This window comes from Hordeum vulgare, chromosome 7H, assembly GCF_904849725.1.
Source record: "Hordeum vulgare subsp. vulgare chromosome 7H, MorexV3_pseudomolecules_assembly, whole genome shotgun sequence".
Taxonomy (NCBI): domain Eukaryota; kingdom Viridiplantae; phylum Streptophyta; class Magnoliopsida; order Poales; family Poaceae; genus Hordeum; species Hordeum vulgare.
Genome location: NC_058524.1, coordinates 513538324 through 513563808, shown reverse-complemented (window position 1 = coordinate 513563808; position 25485 = coordinate 513538324).

The window sequence follows — 25485 nt, the reverse complement described above, 5'->3', positions numbered from 1 at the left end:
AGAAGAGAACGAAGAAAAGAATGACAACTATATCGCAAATGAACTTGGCAAGCATCCTTGCAAGAAGAATTGAACGGAGTTGTTGGAAAAACAACAACGAAAAGAACAAGATAGTAGTGGGCTTATGGAAACCTTTCCAAACTAATGAAGTGACAACCAGCCACTAACAGAAACAAGGATTGTTTGGGAGAAACAAGTTATGAACAATTTCTTACACCAAGAGGATACATTGAGAACCTAGATTAATGACCATGATAGCAACAATCCATAGGAAAAGCTTTAGGTGAAATCCAAACCAAGCTAGCTCAATGAAGAAATCATGGGTTGAAAAAAATATCTCATGATCATAGAATTGGTGGATTTAATTATCTCACTCTTGAAAGGAAAACTCTTCGAGGCTCCTACACTAACAAGAATGCTATAATACCACCTCAAAGGATAAAGGAGAACAAACGCATTGGAAATGCAAGAGAAAGAATACTTGAGGTAATCCAACAGGAATCTTGAAGAACACTTTGAGAAAAATCACATCCTTGAAGAACCACCATGACGAGCCTCCGTATCAAAAGCATGATGCAAGATATGAAGGATGAAAGAATAGGATTGAAGCCTTGCAAAGACTTTGATGAAGCTTCACGAAGAGATACTTGAGAAAAACTTGGAACTCCGGAAAAGAAAGATAAGCACTTGAGAAAAGAATTGATATCATGAGCCACTCCGGAAAAAGAATTGAAATCATTTGATGAAACAAGAATAAGAATTATGTTATGCTAATCCTTCATCAAGTTTAATTGATGACAAGCAACGGATTTAGCGTAGCACTTATTCTTCTAGAATTGATTGAGGAGAGATATGAGCACAAAATAGAAGAAATGTTGCAAGAAACACCGGTAAGAATTGAAATAAATGAGGCAACCAAGAATGAATGGAGATACATGAGAATGAATAGATCATGAGCCCCTTAACAGAAAACTTGAACAAGGCACCAGAATAATAGAGAGACGAACGAAGAGACAACAATTGAGGATGAAAGCTGAAAGCTGAGAACGAAGATTCTTCTGAAGTGATGGCCTTTGGAGGATCAACAATGAAACAAATGGGGAATGCACCGGTTAGCAAGAAAGGGATCACTCATGAATGAAAACAGCTGATAAGACAACACGAAGCTGAAATGATATCTTCAAGAGATTGGACCAAGATTTGAGAAAACACTCCTTTGGACATCCAAGCTGAGAATGAAGAGAAGAACACCACCAAGAATTAATGAGACACTCCAGAATAATGAAGAATGAAAGGTTGAACCAAATAAGAGAATTAATTAAAATTGATCTTGAAGAAAGAATATGACTGATGATGTCACATCCCTAACCCCTTAAGCAAGTTAGTCTTGTGCTCATATCTTCTTTGCATTTGCATCTAAGAATTTTCAACAAGATCAAAGAAAGAGGTGGAGGAAAACTCAAACCCTAGCCACTTCTTTAAATAAAGGAATTCTCAAACTAGTTAAAATCAATGAATCCAAAATGGCCTCAAGAAATGTTCAAACTTTCTCATAAATCATGAAAGTAAATGAGCAATGAAGAAAACATTTTTCTTGACACTTCAAGCTTTTAAATTAATGCAAAAAGCTACTGGTTTCAAATTTTAAATTTGAAATCAGAAACTGTAAATTTTCAAAAATGTTGAAAACTTTGGAAATGGTTGGGAATATTCCAACAAAATTTCAGGTGTGTTTAAAATAGTTTTTACAACCCATTTTGGAGCTGAAATAAATAGCAAAATAATAGTTAGCAAAACAGAAACAAAATAGAAAAGAAATAAGAGAAAGAAACGACTTACCTCTATTTGTCGTCGGCCCAGCCCACCAAGGGCACGGCTGTCTTCTTCCTCCTGCCAGGAGGAGAAGCAGCTGCGTGCCGACGCGCCGGCGAGCGCGGCCACGTCCCCTGGCCAACTCCTGCTTGCCCGAGCCACGCAGACGGCGGGGATGAGTACCCCGTGCACGTCTCTCCCTTCTCCACCCATCTCTGGCTCCCCTCCATCTCTCTCTCGCCCTCTCCCACCATGGCCGAGCCTGCTTGTCGCCGCCGATCGTCGTAGCCGTGGCCACGAGCCCCCTCCAGCCCAGCTGCTGTGCCCCAAAGCCCCGGCGTGCTCCTCCTCGTCCCCTGGAAGAAGGAATCAAGCCCGGAGGCCCCCTGTCATCGCCTCGCCGCCATCTTCTCCACCTCCGGCAGCCGGACCTCTTCCGTCGATTCGGTCCCTCCGGCGCACCCCCGAGCCCTACAACAACACCATCGGAACCGCCGTGAGCTCGTCATCATTTCCCCTCTCACCCCACGCTCTTCCGTGCACCGTAGCCCCGTTCCCCACCAAGGCCGAGAGCTCCTCGCCGCCGGTCATGTCGTCGTCGTCGCTGTGGTGTCTGTTCCACGCGCTCGAGCTAGGGATCGAGCTCCTGGAGCCGCCAGGAATGTGATGAGCCCATCAGCTGTCCTCCCCGTGCCCTAGAGCCATCACCCGCGAAAGGCCGAGCTTCGGCCGCCGCTTCGGCTCGTCGCCGGTGCCTCTCCCGGCGACCCTAGCTTCTCGTGATGCCCCTGCCAGATCGGCTGCTTCGCCAGCGTCCCGTAGCTGCAAACCGTGCTCGATTTGGTGCCGTGTAGCGCCGTTTAGGTCGTCTCCGGCGAGCCCTCCGCCGCGGGCTTGGTCGCCGGCGACCACCCTCCGGTGGGCGTCGACGTGGCCGACCATTAGGGCGTAATTGTCCTTCCCTCAGTCACTGCCAGAGGGCCCCACGCCTGGTCAAACCCCAATTAGGGGCTGGTCAGCACGGGGTTAGCCCCTGGGTCACTAACCAGTGGACCCCACTGGTCAGGTTTGACCTGGCCCAGGCGCAGTTGACCTGCTGACGTCAGTAGTGATGCAATATTAGTATTTCTGTTTAAATCCAGGAAATTGCTAAAACTTGTAAAAATCATAGAAATTAATCTGTAACTCCAATGAAAATAATTTATATATGAAAAAGCATCAGAAAAATTCAAGGAATCTGAATATGTTATTTTCAATCATGTTTGAAAAAGTTACAGAACCCAAACATGTAGATTAATGAATAAGTCAATTCTTATAACTACTTTATAAATGGAATTTGGAAAATATTCAAATTTCATTATGCTTGACATGATCAAGCATTAATCTAATAACAAATCAGTACCTTAACATGACATATCATGCATGTTAACATCAATTTGATCTGAGCATCAGGTCGAATCAATTAAATCGGTATCCGAGAATACCTCGTTTGAATTGATAATTGAATGTGATTCAAATCAATTTGAAACCTAATACATGTTGATTATATTAGTTTATCACCTTGCATTCTCATGCCATGCTCATGCATCATCTTGTTTCCATATGATTGTTATTGATTGTTGCCATTCATTTCAGTAGGCTCCGCACCCCCGGATTCCATCGAATATCCGTCTGACGGATATTGTCCCTCCTCTGAGCAACAAGGCAAGCAACCATTTTTGATCATCCCGATAAATCCCATGTTCTTGCTCCTGCATTTGTTTATTGCATTAGGATCAAATGCTTCAACTGCTTTTGCCACGATTAGTTGAACCCACTTCCTTTGCATGACCTAACCTTGTCACAGTAAATAGCCGAACCTTGCAACCTAGCATACCTGGTAGTTGCTTGAGCCTTGATGTGCCTTATCCTGCTATGCATGCTATGCTTAGAGTTGTGTATGGTCTGTCATCTGGAAGATGAACAGAATTGTGAGAATGTGTTCGGTAAGCAAAGGTTGTGTGTTGAACCTGATTTGGTAAAGGTACCGGTGAAAGGCTGTGTAGGAGTACATGGCGGGTTGTTTCATTGGAACCATCCTTAGGAACTGAGTTCCGTGTATGTAATCCAAGACTAGATACTACCACACGTTGGGATACTTAATTGACCATCTCGACTTATTAATCGCTTAGTACTCGGTCCAGGAGTTGCAAGTAGTTTCTGGTGTTTATAGTAATGCTGGAGGCCGTGCATGGTGCTGACCTGAGAGGTGGGCTGTGATGCGGTAGGCAGTGGCACGGTGTACCAAGTGGCACCCGGATGGTGGGCTTGGGAACCCTGCGCACATCGTTTGAGGCCGTGGAGGAAACCTCGGCCGGACTTCCGTACGGGTTACTCTCAGATAGGCGATAAACCTGGACTAGGTACTAGTGTGGTTAACGGTCGTGGCCGACTCCCTCGCTGGGCTTCCGCTTGAAGGTTGCCGAGGTGCATGACGTGCACATGGCGATAAGTGGCGAGAGCGTGTGTGACGAAGTACACCCCTGCAGGGTTATGATCTATTCGAATAGCCGCGTCCGCGGATATGGACTACTTGGAGACATATGTTGTTCATAGATAACTTCAATGGCTACTCATAAAATTGTCAAGATAAGCGTGAGTGTCGTGGACGGCATTTCCGTATGGAGACGGAATGATTCCACGATAGTGTATTGTTGTGGTGTTAGTGGACTCGTGTGCGAGAAATCAAGTTGTCAAAATTATTCAAAAATGCAAGTTGTCTAGCCATGAGTCAAATGCTGGCTTTCCGCATGAAACCCCACAATACCCTTTTGATACCTTGCATGAGTAGTTAGTTATCCTAAAGTCTTGCTGAGTACCTTCGTACTCATGTTTGTTTAATAAATGTTGCAGAGGTTGCTAATGACCCTAATGTAGGGTTCTTCGTAGACATCAACGACGACGAGTAGCTGGTGTCCCAGCTACGATTTGGCCCTACGTTGGATCTGTAGTATAGTCAGGCCATGTGCCTTCTAGTTGCCCTGTCTGTACTCAGACAGTTTAAACTTTTCCGCTGGCTTGTAACTGAATGACTGCTATTATGGGTCGTGAGACCCTTAATGTGTAATATTGTGTGTGTGGCTCTTCCGAGCCTCTTAAATAAACGTTGTATGTTTATGGTTATGTTGTGATGCCATCGATGTATCTATACATATCGGTATGCCATGCGTACGTGTGTCGTACTTGATATGTATGGGGTTCGATTACTTAGTCGTGAACTTTAGTAGCACTCCTCACAAGGAAATGCCCCTTTGTGATCCAACGAGCCTTGGTAGTTCGCTACTGCTCCGGACACATTGGTTGACCGGCATGTGTCCTTTTTAGCTGCTGTGTCTGTCCCCTTTGGGGAAATGTCACGCGATGTAATGGAGTCCTTGTAGCTTGCTACGACTCGTCTACATTCGCTGATGACCGCACCTGCTTTGCTGGGTCATGTATGCCTGTCCTTGTGCGGTACTGCCACTTTGGTTTATGACTAGACATGTCGATCCGGGTTCTTTGACATTGGAATGCTGGCGACACTATTGCATACGTGAGTCAAAAGACGCAAACGGTCCGGCTAAGGTAAGGCTGCAGCCGTGGAGTTAACCGTGCGTGAGACCGCAAAGGGATGCGATGTGTTACAGGCTGGATTCCTATGGCTTAGGATCGGGGTCCCGACAGATGAAATTCATACTTACGTCATAGTTGAAAAGAATTAGAGATCTCCAGAAAAGATTACAAGAGAAAGATAAGATCCTGGGAAAACATGTGGGTTATGGGCCCTCAAAGAAACCACCGTCAGAAAAGAATGCTTAGAAGAGAGATATTGCACCGGTATGAAGAGAACTAGATGAGGTTAGCACCCCGAAATAATTAAAAGAATTGAAAACACGAAACTTCCGAGATATCTTCAACACTCCGGATAGAAAAAAAAGAGGAATGAATAGCAAGATAGGCTCATAAGAATTTCCAACATAGGAAAAAATTACAAGGACGAAAAGGATATGATGAACATGGATAGCTGAATTGAATTCACCGGAAAAGATAACACAATTGAATAAAGATGAACACAAAGCTCCTTACAAACTTCACGATGAATCACCGGCTACAAAAGGAAGAAGAGATACCGGAAGCATCACTGGCTATAAAGGGACTTGGATGATGACTGAAACATTGAAGAAAAGGGTGGGAGGGCGGGAAAAACAAAGACAACTTGGGACAGATGAGACAAACTCCAGAAAGAATGAGAGATTGATTTGCAAATATTGGAGAGGATTGAATTCACTGAAGAGAAGCACATCGGTTGGAAAAGAATTGATATGACAACTCAAGTTGACAAGAATTGATAAGACAAATGCTTAAACAAAAGGATTAGTACTCTCATAAAAATATGAGAACACCACTTAGGAAAGATCTGAAATCACCACTTGACATTGAAGCAACTCGAATTACCATATTCAGCAAAACAAAGGGAGAGGCTTATGAAACAAGCCAGAACAAACTCATCAGAGATATTTCCGTTCGATATTTTCGTGGACAGGATCACACGGGCTCGATCCTTACAGTAGCCATCAAGTGCAAGGTAGTGCACCCGACATACGAAGCGTCCCCGAGTCGTAGCAAGCTACAAGGACTCTTTAAGACACAACGAGAACCGCTGTAAGTCGACCATCAACAAACAAATCCACTAGATGTCGAACCCCAACCTAACATCATGCATTTGTTGGAAGATTGTCCTATAAGTAACTACTTGAATTCCCACCTAAGAACTCCCGAAATTTCTGGTCATGCAATTTGGTACATGGATACAAGGAGTAATATATCACACAACTCCTATACTAACCCGTCTAGTGTATCACATCTGTCAACACACGACCAGAATCTCGGACCTTCATCTACTACAGACCCTCGTGATCACAACGATACAAAGCATGGCAGTAATCCCGAACAATCTGCACCAGTACTGGGGACATCGGGGTTATCTCGCCACTACCAGTATTGAAGCAATTACGAACATCCTTCGTCCTGACATACTAAGAAACCTGAATGATAACGATGTGCTCGAGAATCCCGTGGAGCTCAACTCCCCGGAAGAAATCAAGTCAGACAGGAGGCACCAAGATAGAACTCCGTCACATCGACATCATATAGATCCCAAAAATATCCGCATGATCCTAAATTTTTTTTGAGTGAGTAGAGGTGTAGAATAAATTATTACGTCAAGATTCCTCACCAGAGCATAGAAGAGGATAAAAAAGAATCCTACTCTCCGATATATAACTAGACTCAAAGTAGTTTTTCACTAGACTCGACTCGGACAAGTTCGATCAATCAAGGGGGCTCCTAGGTCGGTACTTCTCTGATACCAACTTTTCAGGCCCAAGATGCGATCCTATCCTCAATTTGGCACGAAGGCCTCGTCAGGGATAGAAGCGCATCTTGTCGTTTCGCAAGAATGGACAACGTTACACGTACATGTACTGAAAAGAAGAGATATAAAGATTTGGCTTACACTCGCCACAAGCTACATCAGAGTCACATCAGTACAATACATAATTATCATTTAGAAGAGAAGGGTCCGACTACGGACGAAAACAAACGATAAAAGAAGAACGACGTCCATCCTTGCTATCCCAGGCTACCGGCCTGGAACCCATCCTAAATCGATGAAGAGGAAGAAGAAGAAGCAACTCCAAATGAACAATCAACACGCTCGCGTCAAATAACCTTTACATGTACCTACAACTGGTGTTGTAGTAATCTGTGAGCCACAGGGGACTCAGCAATCTCATTTCCAAAGGTGTCAAGAATATCAAAGCTTAATAGGTGAGGCATGGTTAAGTGGTGAGGCTGCAGCAAGCGACTAGGCATACATTTGGTGGCTAACTTACGAGTACAAGAAATAAGAGGGGGAAGATCTACGCATAGCGGATGTGAAATACTCATGATCAAATGAATGATCCTGAACACCTACCTACGTCAGTCATAACCCCACCGTGTCCTCGATCGGAGAAGGAACTCACGAAAGAGACAGTCACGGTTACGCACACAGTTGGCATATTTTAATTAAGTTAACTTCAAGTTATCTAGAGCCAGTGTTAAACAAAGTTTCCATGTTGCCACATAACCGCGGGCACGGCTTTTTGAAAGATTTAACCCTGCAGGGGTGCTCCAACTAGTCCATCACAAATTACCACAAGCCGCATAGAAATCCTTGATCACGACACTCGCGATCTCGTCGGACTCCTTAGTGGAAAACCTCAACTATGAGATTACCCAAAGCATCACCAGAATCCCGATGCACAAGATATTTCTTCAAAGGTAAAACTAATCCAGCAAGGCCGCCCGACGTGTCGACGAACCCGATAGGAGCCGTGTATCTTGTTCTCAGGACACGACGGATGGGTCACACTAGGAGAAACCAAACCTCGGGTTGCCCCGCGGTGGCCCCGTAGTCTTCCAGTTTGGACCAACACTCATGAGGAGCACTGGCACGGGGGTTGATTAAATTTCCTCGGGTTAATTACTCCCTATGCGGTTCATTAGTTACTAGGCAAATGTAGTACCAAAGTTGGGCCTTGCCAGACCAGCTTTAATCTAAAACGAATTATCAAGGGGGTCCCCATAACAACCCCGATCGTGTTAGGAGCGCTCAATTATGGAACCTAACACGGTAACCGAAACTAAGGGGGAAAAAGTGGAACAAAACACCAGGCTAGAAAGGCTAAGCCTTCCACCTTTTACCAAGTATATAGGTCCATTAAATCAAATAGCATTAATATGGTGATATAACAAGGAACCCATGTTATCACATGGTAGTAACTGCACCTGCATCTAGCAACGCTAACACATGGTTAAGCAAGCGGTAACATAGCCAATCAGTGGTTTGCTAGGTTGAACAGGTTGAAGGTTTTCATGGCATTGTTGAGAGTCTGATCTTTAACATGTGGTAGGCAACGAGACATAATTGATAGAAACGATAATGCTAGCATGGCAATGATAGTAATGCTATCTGGGAAATGGTCATCTTGCCTGAGATCCCTCTTGGAAGAAGAATGACTCCGTGAATTCGGTGAACCAGCGTAGTCAAGCGGATCCTCACATTCCGACGAGCTTGCGGAACTCTATCGTGACGGAGCAAACCGGAAACAAGCATCAACACAGATATTCACCACGGCAAATGCACGACATGAAGCACAACCTAATGTGATGCATGATCAGATCAATAATGCAAGGGATGGCATGGCAATTCACCTCACACAAACACTACACATTAAGTGAAGCTCGATATGCAACAAGTTGCATATCGACGAAACTCCACGTTTAATTATTTAGTTCACTCCCGTTTATTTACACGGCAATATTAAATGTTGTTAACATGGCAAGGGGTGAAGCAGGTGATTCTACAAGTCATCCTACTCGGTTAACACGTGGAACATAGAACGGAGCTACGGTTACAAGAGACATGCAACACGGGAATTATGCCATGATTGCGTCATGCATGCAAGTTAAAACAACACGGGCAAGAAGGAAAAGAAGCAAGTGCCGCCATGGTGAACGAAAGGGAACCATGGCGGCAAAACAGAAATGATGCCACGACAATGTTTCGGTCCCGAAAGCTCGAGGAGATATCGGTGCCAACGAATTAGGAGCGTGTGCACAGCAAAATAAAGATGGGGGGATCCCGTTTATCGGGTTCCCATGTTTCGGGGGCACAACAAAAGAGGGAAAACGTGCAATGGGCAACATATATGGTGCAAGCATACGGTTCATATCATACATCACATGCACTCGGTTCACGACAATGTTCCAACGGTTATACCTTTGAAGTGTGCGTTCGGGTGGATCGGTTCATTGCGGTGTACATGAACGTGGGCCGTCCTGGACGTCGTGGAAGTAGTTGTACACGGGTCTTCGGTGTCGGTAGTCGTACACTATTCGGTGAAGAACTTGATGAGTCCCATGTCCTACTGGCGGGTCAAGGCGGCGGGCACGATGCAACAGCGGCTAACACAAGCAAGCAGCATAGCGGCATAGCAACAACAGCGAGCAGCATTGGCGGCAACAGGCAATGCAAGTAGCAAGCAACGCAACAGCTACAGCAACAGGCAATGCAAGTAGCAAGGAACGCAACAAGCGGCAGCAAGCAGCAGCCGGCAGCAACAGGCAACACAAGCAACAGCAGCGAGCATAGCACCAGCGGCAAGCGGCGACGAGCTTCATGGCGCACATGGGGGCGCGGGAGGCAAAGGGCGGCTCGGGCTCAGGGGCGGCACCAGCGGCAACGGGAGACCGGCGGGCTCCTTGCAGCACGCGACGCACCAGCCCGCGGGGCGAGCATCCGGCGAGAGGAGGCGGGGTCGAGGGGCCCTGGTGGAGCTTGGCGGTAGGCGGCCATGGCGGAGGTCGCGCGGGGCGCTGCTCCAGTGAGCAAAGCGGGGCGGCGCGGGAGGCGAGCACGGGCACCGGTGCGGGAGGCGAGCACGTGCATCGGCGTGGGAGGCCTGCAGGCGGGGCGGCGCAAAACAACGGATGCTCGGCAGGGGAGCTTCTCCCTGGGCGCGAGCGAGGGGAACAGAGAGGGGAGACGGCGCAGTCGGGCTAGCGGGGGTTCCCATGGAGAGGATCGGGAGGAGGAATGAGACGGGGGGAGGAAGCGGCGCTCGGGAGAGCTGCACGCGTGAGAGAGGGAGAGGGAGACGGCGCAGTCGGGAGGAGAGGGATCGGGATCGAGCGACGCTCTCCCTAACTCCATGTCGCTAGGGTTAGGGGAGCCCGGTGGGCCTTGGGCCGGCCTGGCACAGGCTGGGCTTCTCTCTTTTCCCCCTCTTTCTTGTTTTTAATTTCTTTTACACCAATTTGCAAAGAAATAAAACAAAGGATATAGTTGGAATTCCAACAGCAGAGGTATTTTCTCGGAGCCAGAAAAATATGGAGGATTTAATAAAATTGGTTTGAGGATTTTTTACAGGATATAAATTCGGACAAGTTTTGAATCTATATCAAACTTGCCTAAATTTAAACCATAACCAAACCAACCCCAAATGGACTGAGATTTTAGATGGTGACCCTATACAATAGATATTATTTATGGGCTCAACCGAAATATTTATTTGAGCATTACATCTGCAACTCAAATAAATGAAAGCAAAGGAAAATAAGAAAGCGCAAGGGATATCATGGGCAGAATGTCGAGGGCCTTGCGAATGAGATAACGAGCAAAGTTGGTATGACACACAATATTCCAATGCATTGAAATAAGTTGAGAATGGGAGAAGGAAAAGATCAAGGAGTGGCTAGGAGAAGAGGGAAAAAATGAACACAACAAGGGAAGCAATCACACCAGAGATGATGGAGATGATGCATGATGCGTGATGAATGCAACAAAAAAAATAAGACACACTGCGACAACGAATTAAAAGGGGAATCTTCTGGAGCGTCAGTGTCGGGCTGTCACAATGTGCTTCACTTAGATCTTTTAGAGCACGGCGGTGCATGACTTTGGTAGTTGGCTTATGCTATGAAAGTAGTCCCAAAGGTGATAGGTACCCAAAGAGGATACAAAAAACCTCCATCGTCATGTGCATTGAGTAAGAAGAGAAGTCTTGATTCCTCTCAGTTAGTTTTGAGACGTGGATTTGGTAATATTAAGAGTTATGTTAGTAGGGTGTTGTGAATCTAGAAATACTTGTATTGAAGTTAGTGATTCCCGCAGCATGCACGTATGGTGAACCGCTATGTTAGGAAGTCGGAGCATAATTGATCTATTGATTGTCATCCTTTGTGTTGCGGTCGGGATCGCGCGATGGTTGACACCTACCAACCCTTCCCCTAGGAGTATGCATTTAGCACTTTGTTTCGATTACTAATAAAAACTTCCGCAACAAGTATGTGAGTTCTTCATGACTAATGTGAGTCCATGGCATAGATGCACTTTCACCTTCCACCATTGCTAGCCTCTCTAGTGCCGTGCAATTCTCGCCGGTACATAAACCCACCATATGCCTTCCGCAAAACAGCCACTATACCTACCTACTATGGCATTTTCATAGCCATTCCGAGATATATTGCCATGCAACTCCCACCGTTCCGTCTCCTGACTTGTGTCTTCACTCTCATATTGCCATTGCATGATTGTAAGCTAGATCATTGCACATCCCGGTACACTGCCGGAGGCATTTCCTATAGAGTCATCATCGTTCTAAGCTTTGAGCTGTGAGTAAATAAAAGTGTGATGATCATCATTATTAGAGCATTGTCCCATGTGAGGAAATAAAAAAACGAGGCCAAAGAGCCCAAAAAATTAAAAAAGAGGCGCAAGAGCCCAAATAAAAAAATAAAAAAGAGAGAAAAAGAGAGAGGGGACAATGCTACTATCTTTTTCTACACTTGTGCTTCATAATAGCACCATGTTCTTCATGATTGAGAGCCTCTCGTTTTGTCACCACCATATGCTAGTGGGAATCTTTATTATATAACTTGGCTTGTATATTCCAATGATGGGCTTCCTCAAAATTTCCCTAGGTCTTCGTGAGCAAGCAAGTTGGATGCACACCCACTAGTTCTCCTTTTGAGCTTTCACATGCTTATAGCTCTAGTGCATCCTTTGTATGGTAATCCCTACTCATTCACATTGTACCTATTAATGGGCATCTCCATAGCCCTTTGATACGCCGAGTCAATGTGACCATCTCCTCCTTTTTGTTTCACAACCACCACCACACTCTATTCCACCTATAGTGCTAAATCCATGGCTCACGCTCATGTATTGCCTGATAGTTATAAAAAGTTTGAGAAAGTAAGAGTGCGAAAACAATTACTTGGCCAATACCGGGGTTGTGCATGATTTACATTAGTTGTGTGAGGATGATGGAGCATAGCCAGACTATATGATTTTGTAGGGATAACTTTCCTTGGCATTGTTATTTTTAAAGTTCATGATTACCTTGCTAGTTTGCTTGAAGTATTATTGGTTTCATTTCAATAGCAAACTATTGTTTTGAATCTTACGGATCTGAACATTCATGTCACATGAAAGAAGTTACAAAGGACAACTATGCTTGGTAGCATTCCACATCAAAAATTCATTCTTTATCACTTCCTTACTTGAGGACGAGCAGGAGTTAAGCTTGGGCATGCTTGATACGTCTCCAACGTATCTATAATTTTTGATGGTTTCATGCTATTATCTTGTCAAACTTTGGATGTTTTGTATGCCTTTTATATCTTTTTTGGGACTAACTTATTAACTCAGTGCCAAGTGCCAGTTCCTGTTTTTTCCATGTTTTTGACCCCTTTCAGAGGAGGATTTTAAACGGAGTCCAAACGGAGCAAACTTCCAAAAAGATTTTTTCTGAAACAGAAGAAGATCGGGAAGCCTGAGAATCAGGGCAGGGGGCCACCAGGGACCCCACAAGCCCCCTAGCCGCGGCCAGGGGGTCCCGCGCCTCCCTGGCTTGTGGGCTCCCTGGGCCACCTCTGCCCTAGGTCTTCCACCTATATATTCCCTAAAATCCCAGAAAAAATCAGGAGATCACCGAAAGTACTTTTCCGCAGCCGCAAGCTTCTGTCTCTGCAAGATCCCATTTGGTGCATGTTCCGGTGCCCTGTCGGAGGGGGGATTCAGATATGGAGGGCTTCTTCATCAACACCATGACCTCTCCGATGATGCGTGAGTAGTTCACCATAGACCTACGGGTCAATAGCTAGTAGCTAGATGGCTTCTTCTCTCTCTTGTATTTTCAATACAAAGTTCTCTATGATCTTGATGGAGATCCATCCGATGTAATCTTCTTTTGTGGTGTGTTTGTCGAGATCCGATGAATTGTAGATTTATGATCAGATGATCTATGAATCTTATTTAAGTTTATTCTGATCTCTTATATGCATGATTTCATATCCTTGTAATTCTCTTCGAGTTGTGGGTTTTGTTTAGCCAGCTTGATCTATGATTCTTGCAATGGGAGAAGTGATTGGTTTTGGGTTCATACCGTGCGGTGACCTCACCCAGTGACAGAAGGGGTAGCGAGGCACGCATCGTGTTGTTGCCATCAAGGGTAAAAAGATGGGGTTTTCATCATTGGTTTGAGATTATCCCTCTACATCATGTCATCTTGCTTAAGGCGTTACTCTGCTCGTCATGAACTTAATACACTAGATGCATGCTGGATAGCGATCGATGTGTGGATTAATAGTAGTAGATGCATAAAGTATCGGTCTACTTGTCTCGGACGTGATGCCTATATGTATGATCATTTCCTTAGATATCGTCATGACTTTGCGCGGTTCTATCAATTGTTGGACAGTAATTTGTTCACCCACTGTAATATTTGCTATTTTGAGAGAAGCCTCTAGTGAACACTATGGCCCCCGGGTCTACTTCACACCATATTTTCAGCCTTACTCTTTTTCTTCGTTGCACTTTCCGCCTTCAGATCTCACTTTGCAATCAATCTTGAAGGGATTGACAACCCCTTTATAGCGTTGGGTGCAAGCTCTTTTGTGTTTGTGCAGGTACTCTGGACTTGACGAGATTCTCCTACTGGATTGATACCTCTGTTCTCAAACTGAGGGAAATACTTACTGCTCCTTTGCTGCACCACCCTTTCCTCTTCAAGGGAAAAACCAACGCAAGCTCAAGAGACGACAGAAGATTTCTATTGCCGTAGCAGCTGCCCCGTGAACGCCCTCGACGTTGCTATCCTCCCACGCCCTCGACGTCTGCGCGTGTCTCCGGTGTTCCTGCGCCCTCCGCTCTTGTCCTCGGCATCCCCGCGTGTCTCTGGCGTTCCCGCGCCCTCCATGCCCGGCCTTGACGTCTGAGCACGTTTCCGGTAACCCCGTAGCGCCGCCCGCGCCATCGAAGTCCACAGACCAACGCACGCCACCGTCCGGCCACCCCACAACACCGTCTCCTGCAGTTAGCATCCCCTCTAGTTTGTTGCTTCTTTACAATATCATGCACTTGGCACTTTGATTTTTTTTGCTAGGACATCGTAGGTTCCGATGTCCTTCAGAGCTCGTTAGTTGTTTTGTAGTGTTTTCTATCATGTCAGTTTTTCTTTCTTTGTTTTTGTATTGCAAGTTGTAATGTGTGGTTTGCTTTATATATAAAGTGCGACGAAATAAGTTTTCGATAAATATCCGATTCACCGAAATACAATTATATGTGAACTTAAACATACACTAGCATATATGACAATGACATTGTAGTTTGGGGCCTGTTTTGCATTGCTACTGCAGGCACATCCATTTAGGTTACATTATCACGTCCATCACAAGCCCAAATCTTCAGTTCACATGTAATGAAGGATTTGTTCTCTAGATGGGCACAATAACCATGACATCACCCTTATGAGGCACCAATTTTTTTCATGGCAAAAGAAAAAAATATGTGCTTCACTAAAAACTTACAAAATATATGCTGCCTTCATTGAGTATGCTTAGATATGAGTTCATGCTTGTATTATGAGACACACCTCTATGTGTTAGCGTTCCCCCCCCCCCCAACTCATTATATCAGCATGAAAAAATAGGCATTTGAAGACCTTTTGGGCTTTATTTCGGTAGAAGTGTGTCTTCCCACAGACATACACCCTTAATTATGATCCAACTTAGTGATCCTAATCTGCAGAAAAATAAGAATGTTGCTGCCAGCACTTAGATAACATGTTCTTATTTTGTTTAGTTACATGCTTACTTAGATAATTTTTATTCAACCCCTAGTTTTTGGTCATGTTCTAAGTTTATACTTGGTGTAAAAATGATGAATTTGTATGCAAGCACTAGAATACTTTTTTGTTCATAGAAATTAGTTAAAATTTAGCAAGTTACTAAGTTACTAAGTTAAAATGTTCATATATTCAAAGTGTGTTAATTAAAAGACTCACTAAGTTAAAATTTACCCCCTCCCCAATAACTTAGACATGAGGGTGGACGTCGGACATGCATGAGAGAGAGGCGGTCCGCTCGTCCGACCAACTATCGAGGCCACCCAAGCCCTAGAAGAAAGAGCGTCGTTGTCGATCTACCCCCTCCCGGATAACTTCGACATGAGGGGGACGTTGGACATGCAAGAGAGAGAGAGGCGGTCCACTCGCCAGACCAACTATCAAGGCCACCCAAACCCTAGAAGAAAGAGCATCGCTATCGATCTACCCCCTCCCCTATAACTTCAACTTGAGGGGGGACGTCACACATGCATGAGAGCGAGGCGGTCCGCTTGCCGAACCAACTATCGAGGCCACCCAAACCCTAAAAGAAAGAGTGTCGTTGTCGATCTACCCCTCCTTGATAACTTCGACATGAGGGGGGACGTCGGACATGCATGAGAGAGAGGCGGTCTGCTCTCCCGACCAACTATCGAGGCCACCCAAACCCTAGAAGAAAGAGCGTCGTTGTCGATCTACCCCCTCCCGCCCCTACCCTTAATTGTTATGTATAATACTATATAGTGTACTCTCCTAAAAGTATAACCCCGATAACTTCAACATGAGAGGGAACGACGGACTTGCATGACCGAGGCGGTCCGCAAAGTATCCTATCTCGAAAGATATATAGGACGACTCATAAGACATGAGGGGTAGGAGTCCTCAATGATGTTTGCCACTAATCCATTGCTCATATGCATATGATTCCTTGTTGTGATATTAAGTCCTTGTTTGCCACTAATCCATCTCTCATGTTTGTTTGTTGACATGTTGTAATATTTGCAGAAACCATGGACAGAGATTTGGAACAAGAAGAGTTGTTGGGGGATACAATCCGTGACGGAGGTGATCCCTTATCTTTTCTCAATGACACCGATGGTCAGGAAGGAGAGGATGATGGCTCCGGTGATCCAACAATGAAGGAGGAAGGAGGTCATGACGGCTCCGGTGACCGAATGGTGGAGGAAGGAGATCATGATGACAGCTCCGGTGACGGAATGGAGGAGGGAGCCTTAACTGTTGCAAAGTCCGGCGAGGTATATGTATATATATATATATATATATATATATATATATATATATATACTGACTTGATGCATTAATTGTTTTGGTATGTACATATATTAATGCTTCATTCTTCTTTTAGCCCTCCGGATCAAACCGAACTTCCATAAGGAAACGAGGCCTGAAGAAAAGGTTGCGCCGGGATGAAAGGTTCAGGATCACATAAGTCGCGGAAAATGTCCAACCGATTGCTCCCAAGCGGACGAAGGACCCATTTTTACATCACTGCGGAGTTTTTGTTAGGGACAGCGTCCCGATCACAATCCACGAATGGAATAAGAAGAAGGACCCTGAAGTTTCTTATGTCCATGATAGACTGAAATATGATCTTTGGACCTCGTTGATGAAAAATTTGAGCCTACCGCCAGAGGAGGATCCGAATAACCCAGTTATAGATCGAAAGGTCAAGGCGTATGCTCTTAAGAAGATGGAAGAAATATTCAAGAACTGTAGGAAACATTTGAACACCAAGTTTGTCGAGAAACACGAGACTCTAGAGTTCATCGATCAATATGAGAAGATCAGAGATCACTGGCCCGCATTTGTGGCCTACAAGAAATGGAACAAGGGTAAGCAAAGGTCAGAGACAAACAAGCAAAATGCTGCAAAGAAGCAGTATCACCATACCGAGGTGAGGTGGCTACAGCAAAGCTCGAACATTGTGGGACAAAGCTGAGGAAGACCTGCTTGCTAAAGGGGTCCAACCAGCAACATTGCACTGGTCAGACCGGTCAAGGACTTGGTTCTTCGGGGTTGGGGGAACTTTGGACCCAGAATCAAGAAGTGTGTTTGGACGAACGAACAACTTGCAGTACCCATTACCAAGCTTGAGAAGGCAATCAAGGCAGTGATAACCCACAAGCGTATGGGATCTATCGTAATCCTTTCGATAAGTAAGAGTGTCAAACCCAACGAGGAGTAGAAGGAAATGACAAGCGGTTTTTAGTAAGGTATGCTTTGCAAGCACTGAAATTATCGGTAACACGTAGTTTTGTGATAAGGTAATTTGTAACGGGTAACAAGTAACAATTGTAACTAAGGTGCAGCAAGGTGTCTCAATCCTTTTTGTAGCAAAGGACAAGCCTGGACAAACTCTTATATAAAGAAAAGCGCTCCCTAGGACACATGGGAATTTATGTCAAGCTAGTTTTTATCATGCTCATATGATTCGCGTTCGTCACTTTGAAAATTTGATATGTGGGTGGACCGGCGCTTGGGTGCTGCCCTTACTTAGACAAACCTCCCACTTATTATTAACCTCTCTCGCAAGCATCCGAAACTACGAAATAGGAATTAAGATAAATCAAACCATAGCATTAAATATATGGATCCAAATCAGCCCCTTACGACGCAACGCATAAACTAGGGTTTAAGATTCTATCACTCTAGCAACCCATCGTCTACTTATTACTTCCCAATGCCTTCCTCTAGGCCCAAATAATGGTGATGTGCCATGTAGTCGACGTTCACATGCCACCAATAGAGGAGAGACAACATATAACTTATCAAAATATCGAACGAATACCAAATTCACATGATTACTTATAACAAGACTTATCCCATGTCCTCAGGAACAAATGTAACTACTCACAAAGCATATTCATATTCATGATCAGAGGAGTATTAATAATCATTAAGGATCTGAACATATGATCTTCCACCAAATAAACCAACTAGCATCAACTACAAGGAGTAATTAACACTACTAGCAACCCATAGGTACCAATTTGAGGTTTTGAGGTAAAGATCGGATATAAGAGATGAACTAGGGTTTGGAGAGGAGATGGTGCTAACGAAGATATTGATGGAGATTGACCCCCTCTCGATTAGATGATCGTTGGTGATGACGATGGCTTCGATTTTCCCCTCCGGGAGGGAAGTTCACCCGATGGAATCGTTCCGCCGGAGCTCTAGATTGGTTCTGTCGAAGATCCGCCTCGAGATGGCGGTGTAGCGTCCCAAAAGGTCTGATATGATTTTTTCTAGGTCAAAACCCTTCATATAGGAGAAGATGGGCACCGGAGGCCTTCCAGGGGGCCCACAAGCCTGGAGGGCGCGGCCAGGGGGATAGGCCGCGCCCCCTAGTTTTTGGCCACCTGGTGGTTCCCTTCGGTACTTCTTTCGCCCATTATTTATTATATATTCGAAAATAATTCTCCATAACTTTTCACGGCTTTTGGAGTTGTGCAGAATATGTCTCTGAGATTTTCTCCTTTTCTAGTCCATAATTCCAGTTGCCGGCATTCTCCTTCTTCATGTAAATCTTGTAAAATAAGAGATAAAAGGCATAAGTATTGTATCATAATGTGTAGTAACATCCCATAATGCAATAAATATTGATATAAAGCATGATGCAAAATGGACGTATCAACTCCCCCAAGCTTAGGCCTCGCCTGTCCTCAAGCGAAAACCGAGATCAATAAATATGCCCACATGTTTAGAGATAGAGGTGTCGATAAAATAAAATACGGACATGAAGTCATCATGATTATATTTAGAACAACAATACATATTGGCATAGAATATATTATACTAGAGTAACAATTCACTCACAAGACAAAATATGCATCGAGAACTCTATTGAGAACTAACAAACTATGATTTTAGTCATTGAAGCAATTCCAATTTATCGCAACGTGGGAAAGAGTCAATATAAGAGCTTGTAAAGAAAATCCACATACTCAATCATCTTATAGTATTTCATAATTGCTAACACTCATGCGGTACCTATGAGATCAAACTTCAATCGGACACATAGAAAGATAGGGGCTTTTAGTTTTGCCTCCCAACTATTTACCTCAAGGGTAATGTCTACGATAATAACTCATGATCACCCACATCCGAGTGGATATATTTGTCTAGATCATTCCCCAACATGTGACGCTTGCCAAAAGATAAAGGTGAAATAAAGGAAATGGTGAAGATCACCACGACTCTTACATAAAGGTAAATACTAAAAAGTAAACGCAAAAGATAGGCCCTTCGGAGAGGTTGTCATGCGCTTTTATAGTTGGATGCACAATTTCTTAATGCAAAAGAACGTCAATTTATATTGCCCCTTGTGATAAAGAACTTTACTACGCAGTCCGTCACTTTTATTTCTTCTATATCACAAGTTCGTATAAAGTTTGTTTTCCTCGCACTAATAAACTACACATATTTAAGGAGCATTTTTTATTGCTTGCACCGATGACAACTTACTTGAAGGGTCTTACTCAATCCATAGGTAGGTATGGTGGACTCTCAAGGCAAAACTGGGTTAAAGGTTTTTGGATGCACAAGTAGTGCAGGATTTTCTTTTCGATAATATGAGGTGGAAGCAAGCGACACATGTTGAAGGATCTACAACCATATAACTTCTATTCGGAAATAAGCAAACATAACTCATTATGTTGTCTTCCTTGTCCAACATCAACCTTTTAGCATATAATATTTTAATGAGTGCTCACAATCATAAAAGATGTCCAAGATAATATATTAATATGTGAACCTCTCTTTCTTTATTACTTCCTCCTAATTGCAACAATGACCAATGGCTTTGTTTGTCAACTCACAACAAATTTCAATCAACATACTTATTATATGTGAAGTCATCACTCTCCATAAGGTCATGATGTATGCTCTTTTTCTTTTATTCTATACTTCTTTCTATTTCTTTTTCTCTAGATCATAGCAAGCAAGCAAAGCCCTCAATTCTAAACTACTCTTTATTATATAAATCTCGGACTTGCTTACATAGGGAAAAAAGAAAAAAACTTAAAACTAGATCACACTAAAACTTAATTATACTAGATGAAGATATAACCAAAAGGATCGAACGAAGAAAGAAAAACAAAAAAAGTAAAAAGGTGTGATGATGATATGATACCGGGGCACCTCCCCCAAGCTTGGCACAAGCCAAGGGGGTGCCCATACCCATGTGTTCGGTTGTCCTTCTTTGGAGGTAGTGGTTTTCTATTATTGGCGATGATGCCCTTCCAGATGCGATTCTCCTCCTCAAGCTTATTATTTCGTTGTCTGAGATCCATTATTTCCTTGTGTAGTTTTCGAGTGACGGTTAGAGATCCCATAACCCATGGATGTTCCATTGCTGTGGGGGGAAAGGCAACAATCTTTTTCATATTTTCATAAGTGAGAAATTTTTAGCATTCAGAATTGATGAGCTCTAAAGTTCTTCCAATATGGCTACAGGTAGCAAACGAGAGATAACTTCTTGGTCTTCATCCATAGCATCTATCCTTTTCAAGTCAGCTTCCACCTTTTCCTCCGTGAACTGCCCGACACGGTTCTCCCCAACAGATTCTTGCAAAGACATATTGCTCTGAATCAACTACAGAAACAACTCAAAACAAAAACATGAGATATTGTCGAGATACAGATGTCAAAACCTTCGGGAGATTATTTAATGAATTTTTGTCGACCCGAAGAAGTCTTCCACAAGAAAACGGAGTCCGGAGGATGCACGAGGTGGCCACAAGCCTGCAGGGTGCGGCCAGGGGGTAGGCCGTGCCCCCCGGGCTTGTCGCCTCCTCGTGCCCTCTTCGGACTGCTTTAAATTTTCCTAATTTTTTTAAATATTCCAAAACAGGTAAAAATTGCCATTGAAAACATTTTGGAGTCAGGTTTCTTACCGTAGCACATACCTATTCCTTTTCGGGGTGCGAGGCGTTCTGATAGGTCTCCCTAATGTACTCTTTCGGAGTTATGGTATTGATAATATTAGTTTCAACATTTATGGGAGTACCTGAGATATAGTGTTTGATCCTTTGCCCATTTACCAACTTCGGATTTGTGCCTTCGGTGTTGTTGATCTTGATGGCACCGGAACGGTACACTTCCTCGATAATTTAAGGCCCTTCCCATTTAGAGAGAAGTTTTCCTGCAAAAAATATTTAACGAGAGTTGTATAGCAGGACATGATCACCTATCACGCTTTTGTATCCTTCTATCATGCCATCTCTTAACTTTTTATTTAAACAACTTAGCATTCTCATCGGCCTGGGTTCTCCATTCATCAAGTGAGCTAATGTCAAACAACTTCTTCTCACCGGCAAGTTTAAAATCATAATTAATCTCTTTAATTGCCCAATAAGCTTTATGTTCTAGCTCTAGCGGTAAGTGGCATGCTTTACCATAGACCATTTTATAAGGAGACACACCCATAGGGTTTTTGTAAGCGGTTATATAAGCCCATAATGCATCGTCAAGTTTCTTAGACCAATTCTTTCTAGATCTATTAATTGTGTTTTGCAACATCAACTTAATTTCTCTATTGCTCAATTCTACTTGCCCACTAGAGTGAGGATGATAAGGAGATGCAACTCTATGATTAACATCATACCTAGCAAGCAATTTACGGAAAGCACCATGAATAAAGTGTGAACCACCATGAGTCATTAAATATCTAGGGACTCCAAATCTAGGGAAAATAACTTCTTTCAGCATTTTAATAAAAGTGTTATGATCAGCACTACTAGTTGCAATAGCTTCTACCCACTTAGTAACATAATCAACAACAACTAGAATATGAGTATACCCGTTGGATGTTGGGAAAGGTCCCATATAATCAAAACCCCAAACATCAAATTGTTCTATAACAAGAGAGTAATTCATAGGTATTTCCTGATGTCTACTAATATTACCGATTCTCTAACATTCATCACAAGACAAGACAAACTTACAAGCATCCTCGAAGAGAGTAGGCCAATAAAAACCAGATAGTAATACCTTGTGTGCAGTTCTATCTCCAGCGTGGTGTCCTCTGCAGGCCTCGGAGTGACACTTGTGAAGGATTTGTCACTGTTCATGCTCAGGTACACAATGTCTAATAATACAATCTACTCCTTCTTTATAAAGGTGTGGATCATCCCAAAAGTAATGTCTTAAATCATAGAAGAACTTTTTCTTTTGTTGGTATGTGAAGTGAGGCGGTATAAATTTAGCAACAATGTAATTAGCATAATCAGCATACCAAGGAGCATTGCATGAAGCATTTATAACAGCTAGTTGTTCATCAGGAAAGCTATCATCAATAGGTAGTGGGTCATCAAGAACATTTTCTAATCTAGACAAGTTATCCGCTACGGGGTTATCAGCGCCCTTTCTATCAATATTATGCAAATCAAATTCTTGAAGGAGAAGAACCCATCTAATAATTCTAGGTTTAGCATCTTTCTTTTCCATAAGGCACTTAATAGCAGCGTGATTAGTGTGAACAGTTACTTTGGAATCAATAATATAAGGTCTAAACTTATCGCAAGCAAACACAACTGCTAAAAAATTTCTTTTCAACGGTAGCATAGTTTCTTTGAGCACTGTCTAGAGTTTTACTAGTATAATTGATAACATTTAATTTCTTATCAACTCTTTGTCCTAGAAGAGCACCAACATCATAGTCATTAGCATCATACATAATTTCAAAGGGTAGGTTCCAATCAGGTGGTTGAACAACACGTGCAGTTATCAAGGCTTTCTTAAGAATTTGAAATGCTTCTACACAATCATCATCAAAAACGGATGGAACATACTTTTACAAAATATTAGTGAGAGGCTTAGAAATTTTAGAGAAGTCTTTAATAAATATCCTATAGAAACTAGCATGACCAAGGAAACTTCTTATACCTTTAATATCTGTTGGACACGACATTTTTTCAGTAGCATCAACTTTAGCTTTATCAACTTCAATACCTCTTTCGGAGATTTTGTGTCTCAAGACGATGCCTTCATTAACCATAAAGTGGGACTTCTCCCAATTCAAGACATGATTAGTTTCTTCACATATCAGCAATCCTCGATCAAGGTTGCTCAAGCAATCATCAAAAGAAGTTCCTTAAACATAAAAACCATCCATGAAAACCTCAAGAATCTTTTCACAAAAGTCAAAGAATATAGCCATCATACATATTCGAAAGGTAGCAGGTGCATTGCATAAATCAAAAGGCATACATCTATAAGCAAACATACCGAAAGGGCAAGTAAAAGTGGTCTTCTCTTGATCCTCTTTTGATACACGTATTTGAGAGAAACCAGAATAACCATCTAGAAAGAAAAAATGTGTATGTTTGGATAGTCTTTCTAGCATTTGATCTATAAAAGGTAGAAGATAATGATCTTTCCTGGTAGCCTTATTTAATTTCCTGAAATCAATTACCATTCTATATCCTGCAACAATTCTTTGTGGAATCAATTCATCTTTATCATTAGGAACAACGGTAATACCTCCCTTCTTAGGGACACAATGAACGGGGCTAACCCATCTACTACCAGCAATAGGTGAAATTATACCTGCCTCCAGAAGCTTTAGTATTTCATTTCTTACCACTTGTTTCATTTTAGGATTTAATCGTCGTTGGTGATCAACAACTGGTTTAGCATCTGGTTCCATATTGATTTTGTGCTGACATAGAGTGGGACTAATGCCCTTAAGATCATCAAGAGTATATCCAATAGTGGCATGGTGCTTCCTCAGAGTTTTCAATAATTTCTTTTCTTCATGCTCTGAAAGCTTAGCACTAATAATAACATGATATATCTCTTTTTCATCAAGATAAGCATACTTCAGAGTATCAGGTAGTTGTTTAAGCTCAAACACAGGATCACCCTTGGGTGGAGGAGGATCCCCGAGTATTTCAACAAGTAGTTTGTGTTTTAGAATAGGCTGCTGATCAAAGAAAATCCTATCTATTTCATTCCTTTCATTCATATGCATATCATTTTCATGGTCTAGCAAATATTGTTCTAATGGATCGGTAGGAGGCACAGCGATAGAAGCGAGACCAATAATTTCATCTTTACTAGGCAATTCTTTGTCATGGGGTTGGCTACAAAATTTAGAGAAATTGAACTCATGAGATGCATCCCCAAAATTCACATTAACCGTTTCTTTTTCACAACCAATCTTAGCATTAACACTATTCAAGAAGGGTCTACCGAATATAATGGGACAAAAATCATCCTGTGGGGAACCAAGAACAAGAAAATAAGTAGGATATTTTATTTTCCCACACAAGGCTTCAACATCTCTAACAATCCCAATTGGTGAAATAGTATCTCGATTAGCAAGCTTCATGGTAACATCATTTTCCGCAAATTCGGCTGGTGCAATGTCATTCATAATTTCTTGGTATAAGGGAAAGGGAATTGCACTCACACTAGCACCCACATCACACAATCCATGATAAGAATGATCTCCTATCTTTACAGAAACAACAGGCACGCCAACAATAGGTCTATGTTTACCCTTAGTATCAGCTGTAGCAATTCTAGCGGCTTCATCACAGAAGTGAACAGCATGCCCATCGATATTATCAACCAAGAGATCTTTAACCATAGCAATTTTAGGTTCAACTTTAATTTGTTCACGAGGTATAGGTGTTCTGGTACAACTCTTATGAACCACAGTTGAAGCTTTAGCATGTTCCTTTATCCTAACAGGAAAGAGTGGTTTCTCAATATAAGCAGTAGGAATAACAGGATCAACATTATAAATAGTAGTTTCTTCTTCAACTTTAATAGGTTCTGCCACTTTAACTTCAATGGGAGGATGATATTTAAACAATTTCTCCTTGGGGAGATCAACATGAGTAGCAAAAGATTCACAAAATGAAGCTACTACCTCAGAGTCAAGTCCATATTTAGTGCTAAAATCACAAAAAGCATC